This window comes from Penaeus japonicus, unplaced genomic scaffold (assembly GCF_977035675.1).
Source record: "Penaeus japonicus unplaced genomic scaffold, GWHDUDI00000001_assembly GWHDUDI00000042, whole genome shotgun sequence".
NCBI lineage: Eukaryota > Metazoa > Arthropoda > Malacostraca > Decapoda > Penaeidae > Penaeus > Penaeus japonicus.
In genome coordinates, this window is record NW_028234444.1 from 19305474 (window position 1) to 19312973 (window position 7500).

The 7500-nt window shown below is 27.8% G+C and overlaps 1 protein-coding gene across 1 annotated transcript in view; it reads left to right on the top strand.

Annotated features, from left to right (window-relative positions):
* The window catches only part of LOC122245199 (uncharacterized), a 42712-nt gene that overhangs the window by 24747 nt on the left and 10465 nt on the right, over window positions 1-7500 (top strand). The gene's annotated exons all lie outside the window — the stretch shown is intronic.

A 7500-nucleotide genomic window follows, 5' to 3' on the forward strand; every position in this document is an offset into this window, starting at 1 on the left:
GACATAAGACACACCACCGTCTCCCATTCGTCTGATGTCCATTCAGCATGTTGCCTTGCCCATCCAATGTGACAGCATCATGGTCGTCGTAAGTCGCGGTCTCTTCCTGGGAAGATATGCGAGCAACACAGCGTCCAGAAGCCTGTTATTCACTGGCCTTGGGTGAATGTTTACTTCGTCCTTAGCTAATGAGCTTGCGATATTTCTGCAGTCCTCAATTACACTTTTTACTATCGTTTAATCACCTCTTGGTGTATTTTTTATCTTTCTGACATATTTCCCAATTCTATTTGAACTAAAGCTGATCCCAGTTTCCTTGTTTTGGTTTTTTTTCAGTCTAGGGGGTTTTTTTTTCAACTTTAGTGTTCCCTATGATCAACTTTTTTTTTTGAATAACAAGGGTTCTTTTAAATTTCTCAAGGGCTAGTCTTTTCTCATGAACGGAAGGGAATTTTTACAAAAGAAAGAAAATCAATTTTTAATTTTGGGCCGGAACGGCCGATTTGGGAGAATTTTCTGGGTTTTTTGGGGATGACACTACATCTCCATAGGGAATTGCTTTTTATGGTATGGGGGGGATTATGATTGGGTAATGGGTCGGGGGGTTGTTTTTTTTTTTTTTTTATTTTTTTTTTTTTGTGTGTTGGTGTGTGTGTGTGTGGGGGTTTGGGTTTTTGGTTTTTTGTGTGGGTGATTAGTTGTGGGTGTGGGGTTGTTTGTGTGTGTGTTGTTGTTGGGGGGGGGGGGGGGGGGGGGGGGGGGGGGGGGGGGGTTTTTTCGTATTTAAGTGTGTGTGTGTGGGTGTGTGTTGTTTGGTGTGTGGTGGTGTTTGTGTGGGGAAAAATGGTGTCTGTGGGTGTGGGGGATGGGCTGTGGGTGGGGTGTGAGTGGGTGTGTGTGTGTGGGGTTTGTGATTGTGGGATGTGTGAACATTTTCTATATATTATATATCTATTGGGGTGGTTTTTGGGTGGGGGGTGTGGTTTTGGGGGTGGTGGGTGTGTTTTGTGGTGGGGTGGGGGTGTGTTTGGGTGGGTGGTTGGTGTGGTGTGTGTGGGTGTTGGGTTTGTGGTGTGTGGGTGTGTAGTGTGTTGTGTGGTGTGTGGGTGTGTGTGTGGGGGTTTGTGGTTTGTGGGTGTGTGTTTGTGATGGTGTGTGGGGGTGTTTTGTTGTGTTGTGTGTGTGTTGTGTGGTGTGTGTGTTTTTTTTGGTGAGTGTGTTGTGTTTGGGGTTGGTGTTGTGTGTGTGTGTGGGGTGTGTGGATGTGGAGTGAGTGGGTGGAGGTGGGGTGTGTGTGGTGTGTGTGTGTTGTGGGTGTGTGGGGGGTGGTGTGTGTGTGTTAGAGTGTGTGTGTGTGTGGGGTGGGGTTTTGTGTTGTGGGGGTTGTTTTGGGTTGGTGTTGTGGGGTGTTTGTTTTGTGTGTGTGTTGTGTATGTATTGGTGGGTGTGGGGTGGTGTGTGTAGGTGTGTGTGTTTGTGTGGTGGGGTTTTGTGGGGGGTGATTGGAAAAAATTTATGGCAAAAAATTTTTAAATTTTTTAAAATTTTTTAGAATTATTAAAAGATTAATATTTTTTAGTTAAATTTATTTTATATGAAAAATTTTTAAATATGATATTTTATATTTTTTTTTATTAAATTTTTAATTAATTTAATGATAAAAAATATTTATTTTTTTGATATATTTTATTATTTCTTTTCTTTTTGATATTTATTTTTTATATTTTTAAAATATTTTATATTTAGATTTATTTAAAATTTATGTTTATTTTTAATTGTAAATCCACAAAAAAACAAAAAATCCACACACAACACACATCACCACCCCCACACCCACACACCACACCCCACACACACTACCCCACAAAACTTTATTTTTTTTATATTTATTATTAATATTATATATTTAGATTTTATAAGAAAATTTTATTAATATTGATATAGTTTTATATTATTTTTATATATTTATAATATTATATATATTTTTTTAAATGTCAAACACCCAAAAACACACCACAATCAACACACAACATAACACAACACACACACACACACCCACACACACACACACACAAACCAAATACACACACAACCAATATAGTATTATATATATATATATATATAATATATATATAATATATATTTTAACATCTTTTTAAAAATCATTATTTAATATATAATAAATATTTTTTTAATATTTATATAAAATATATTATATATTAAATGTATATTTATAGAAAATTATATTTATATATTTTTATATATATATATTTAAAATTTTTTATATAAAAATTTTATGTATTATATTTATTTATATTATATTTTTAATTATATTTATATACCCTATTTTTCAATATATATAATATATATATATTATATATATTATATAAAAAATTTTATATATAAATATAATATATATAAAATACAAATTATTTTTATACATATACATATTTATATATATATTTTTATATTATTTATATATTTATATTTAATTTATATATATTTTTTTTTTATAATATTTTATTTTTATTTATTTTTTTACATAAACATAAATTAATATATATAATATATATATATAAAAAAAATTTTATATTTATATATAATTTTAACAATTTATATAATATTATATATATATATATATATATATTTATATATATTAATTATTTAATATGCCCAAAATATGTTGTATTTTTATATATTTATATATTTATTTATTTATTATGATATATATTTTTTTTTTATATGCCCTATATTTATTTTATATATATATAATATTTATATATTTATTAATAATTATATATTATATATATTATATAAATTATAATTATTATATATAAAAATTTTTATATAAAAGGGAAAGTAGATATTTTATATATAAAGGGGATTATAAATAAAAATATATTTTTAATTTTAAAAAAATAGTAGATTAGGAAATTATATTTTATTTAAAAATATATTTATATTATATTATTATATATAAAATTAAATTTTTTTATTATTATATATATTAATATTTTTGGGGGTATCTATTTTCTATTTTATATTTTTTTATAATATATAATATTTATATAATTTTTATTTATATTTTATATTATGTTATATATTCTATATATATATATATATATATAATATATAATTATACATATTATATAAACTATAAAAATATATATTATATTTTTATATTTTATTATATATATTATATATATATATATTGTGTGTGTGGTGTGGTGTGTGTGTGTGTGTGTCTAATGTATATTTATATATATAAAATTATATATACATTTATATATTGCTGTACATTATATATGTATTTATTTATTATATATATATATATATATATATATATTATTTTTATTTATTTATTTAATATATTATTATATTTACATCTTTAAAATAATATTATATTATTTTTTAATTATATATTTTAGATAATAATTTTTATATTATATATATATTTATAAATGGATATTTATGTATTTATATATTATATATATATTTTTTATATATATTTTTTTAATATTTATGGTATTTTAAAATTTATATAATATATATATATATTATATATATATTTATATATATTATTACATATATATTTATATATATTTATTTATATTATATTTATATATTTATATATAATTAAATATAATATTACTTTTTATATTTAGAAATTACAATATATTTATATATATATAATTTATATATTATATATTATATTTATTTTTTTTATTTATTTATTTACATAAACATAAAATTTAAAATATTTATTTATATATTTATAATATTATTATATATATATAGCTTTTAGTAGTAGATATTTATTAGATATATGTTTTATTTAAAAAATATATATATATATTTTTTGTATATTATTATATTAAATTTTTAATGTTTAAAATTTTTGTATATATACATACAATTGTTTTATATATATATTATTATATATATATATAATATTATATATATTATATATATAAAAATTTATTTTTTGTAGGTTTTATATTTCGTATATAATATATTTTTATATATATAATATATATATATATATTTTATTATATATATAATAAAAATATATAAAAAAGGGATATATATATGTAGATATGTATTTATCATTATTTTTATTATTTAATATATTTATTATTTTATATTTATTTTTTATATATTTTAAAATAGATTTGATAGTTTTATGAAATATATATGTATGTTTTTATTATAAAATATATATTTCATTATATATATATATAATATATATTATAAAATTTTTTATATAAATGTATATATATAGGAGGTTTGATAGATAGAGATATAGCATATTTTAGTGGGTTGGGTTTTATATATATTAAAAAAGGGGAAATAATATTTATATAAAATATATATATTTATATATATTTATATAGATTTATACAGAATATACATATTTATATTATATAGGTATATTTATAATATATATTATTTATATATATATATATATATATATATTTATATATATAGATAGATTATAGGTTATTTTTATATTTATATAGTGGTTGTGGTGTGTGTGTGTGTGTGTGTGAGGGAGTTTGTGTGTGTTGGTGTGAGTGTGTGTGTGTGGGGTGTGTGTCTTTGTGTGTGTGTGTGTGTGTTGTGTTGAGTGTGTGTGTGTGTGTGTGGGTGGGTGTGTGGGTGGGTGTGTGTGTGTGTGTGTGTTTGAGTGTGAGTGTATGTGTGTGTGAGTGTGTTTGGGTGAGTGTGATAGGGTGTGTGGAGTGTGGTGTGTGTGTGTGTGTGTGTGAGAGTAGTGAGTGTGGTGAGTGTGGGAGAGTGTGGGGGTGAGTGATTTGAATGAGTGAGTGTGTGGTGTGATAGAGGTGAGTGTGTTTGAGTGTTTGTGTGTGTGAGTGTGTGTGTGTGTTGAGAGTGTGTGTTTGTGTGAGTGAATGGGTATGTGAGTGTGTGTGTGTGTGAGTGACGTGAGTGTGTGTTGTGTGTTTGTGAGAGTGTGTGTGAGTGAGTGTGTGTGGGTGGTGTGTGTGGGTGATGGTGTGTGAGTGTGTGAGTAAGGTGTGAGTGAGAGTGTGATAGAGGGAGTGAGTTTGTGTGTGTGTTATGTGTGTGTGTGTGTGGAGGTTTTGTGTGTGAGAGTGTGTGTGTTAGTGGTGAGAGTGAGTGTGTGTGTGTTTGTGGTGCGAGTGTTTGTGTGAGTGTGAGTGTGATGGGTTTGGTGTGTGTGTGGTGTAGAGTGTGGGAGGGTGGAGTATGTTTGTGTGAGTGTGTGTGTGTGTGTGTGTGAGAGAGTGCTGAGTTTAATGGGGGAGTGTGTTGGGATTTGGGGGTGTGAGTAGTGTGGATTGTGAGTGTGTGAGGTGTGTGTGAGTCAGGTGTTTGATTGTGTGTGTGTGAGTGGGGGAGTGGGTGGTTTGTGTGAGTGAGGTTTTTGAGTGTGTTATGTGAGTGTATGTGGTGAGTGTGATTTGGAGTGAGTGTAGTGAGTGTGTACTTGTGTGTGTGTGTGAGTTTGAATGAGTGAGTGAGAGTGTGTGGATAGAGTTGGATTTAGTGAGAGAGTGTGCGGGTGGGTAGTGAGAGTTTGAGTGGTGTGTGTAGTGTATGAGAGTGTTGTGTGTGTGTTGAGATGTGATGAGTTGAGTGTGTTTGAGTGTTGTGAGTGTGTTGTGTTTGTGTGAGTGAGTTGGAGGGGGATAGTGGTGTGGTGTTTGAGTGTTTGTGTGTTTAGTGTGTGTGGAGGGTGTGTGAGTGTTAGTGGAGGATAGTGTGTTTTGTGTGGTAGTGTGTGTGTAGATGTGGTGGGGGTGTGGGGATAATGTGTTGTGTGTGTAGTGCGGGGGGGGTGTGTGTGGTGTTGGGTGTGTGTGTGAGTGTTGTGTGTGTTGTGTGTGTGTTTGTGGGAGTTATGTGTGAGTGTGTGAGTGTGTGAGTTTGAGGTCTGGAGTGATGTTTGTTTGTGGTGAGTGTGTGAGTGTGTGTTTGTGTGGGTGAGAGTGAGTGGTTGTGTGTTGTGAGAGTGAGTGATGAGTTTGAGATTGTGGGGGGGTTGTGGGTGGTGGTGGGATGAGTGTTTGTGAGTAGTTGTGTGTGTGAGTGATATGTGATGTTTGTGAGAAGTGAGCTAGTGTTGGTTTTTGTTGGTGTGTGAGATTGTGAGTGTTTTTGTTATTGTTTGTGTGAGTTTTATGTAGAGAGTGAGTGGGGGGGGGGGTGTGGGAGGGGGTGGCTGTGGGAGTGAGAGTGTGTTTGTGTTGTTAGATTTTAGTGAGAGATTGTGTTAGTGGTGTGAGAGAGTGAGAGTCGGTATGCTGACGGGGGGTTGGGTGGGTGGGGTGGTGTGACATAGTTTGAATGTGTGTGTGTTTGAGTGTGAGTTGTGTTAGAGTTTTTGTGAGGAGATTGAGAGGGTTAGTTGAGTGATTGTGTGTTATAGATTGAGTGTTATATAGTTGGTGAGTGAGAGCTTTGAGATGAGTGCTGTTATTTATGGGGTGTGTATTATGAGTCTATTTGATTTTATGAGAGTGTATATAGAGTGGAGATATAGAGATAGATTGTATAGTTGAGATTCAGATGAGTTTGTGTCTTAGTGTTGGATCGATTTTGATATTCTTTTTGTCTAGGCGAGTGATAGTTTATATATATGTAGATAGTGAGTGATATTGATGTGTAGATATAGGAGATATCGTTTGATATTACATAGATATGTATTTGATTTTCGAGTTATAGTGAGTTTGAGATTTAGATTATATAGATATTTATAGTGTTTTAGATATGAATATATATTTTATAGTAGATATATTGGGATAAATGTATTTATGGATGATGATAGATATTTTATAGATATTGTTATATAGTTAGTTATAGAGTTATATATATAGAGATTTATAGATATTTATTATTGTTCTATTTATATTTAGTTTAATATGTATACGTGATATAGGGTATAGTGTTTTATTTATATATAGATATATTTAAGCTATATTATATAGTTATATTATTATTTGTTCTTGTGGATGGATATGTATTATATATGTATTTAATTGTTGTATTTATAGTATATTTATTTATATATAGATATATTTTTATATTTATAATATATAATATTTAAATATGATATTTTATATAGATTAGTATATATATATATATTTATATATTTTCATATAGAGATGTGATTATTCCTTATTTATGTTGATGTAAAAATTATTTATTATAGTGAGATTTATATGTAGTTATTTATATATATTTATATCGTATTTATAATTTTGATGCCACATTATATATATTTATGGATGTATATCTATATAATATTATATAATATATTTATTATAAAATAGTTATTTTTTATATATATATTTATATATATGTTATAGGTTTAAAGATTTAAAGATAGATATCTTTATATATTTATATATATTTTAGATTATAGATATTCTATTTATATAGTTAGATATTTATTTTTTTTTATATTATATAGATATTTTATTGTTATAGATATATTTATATATATAGAGATAG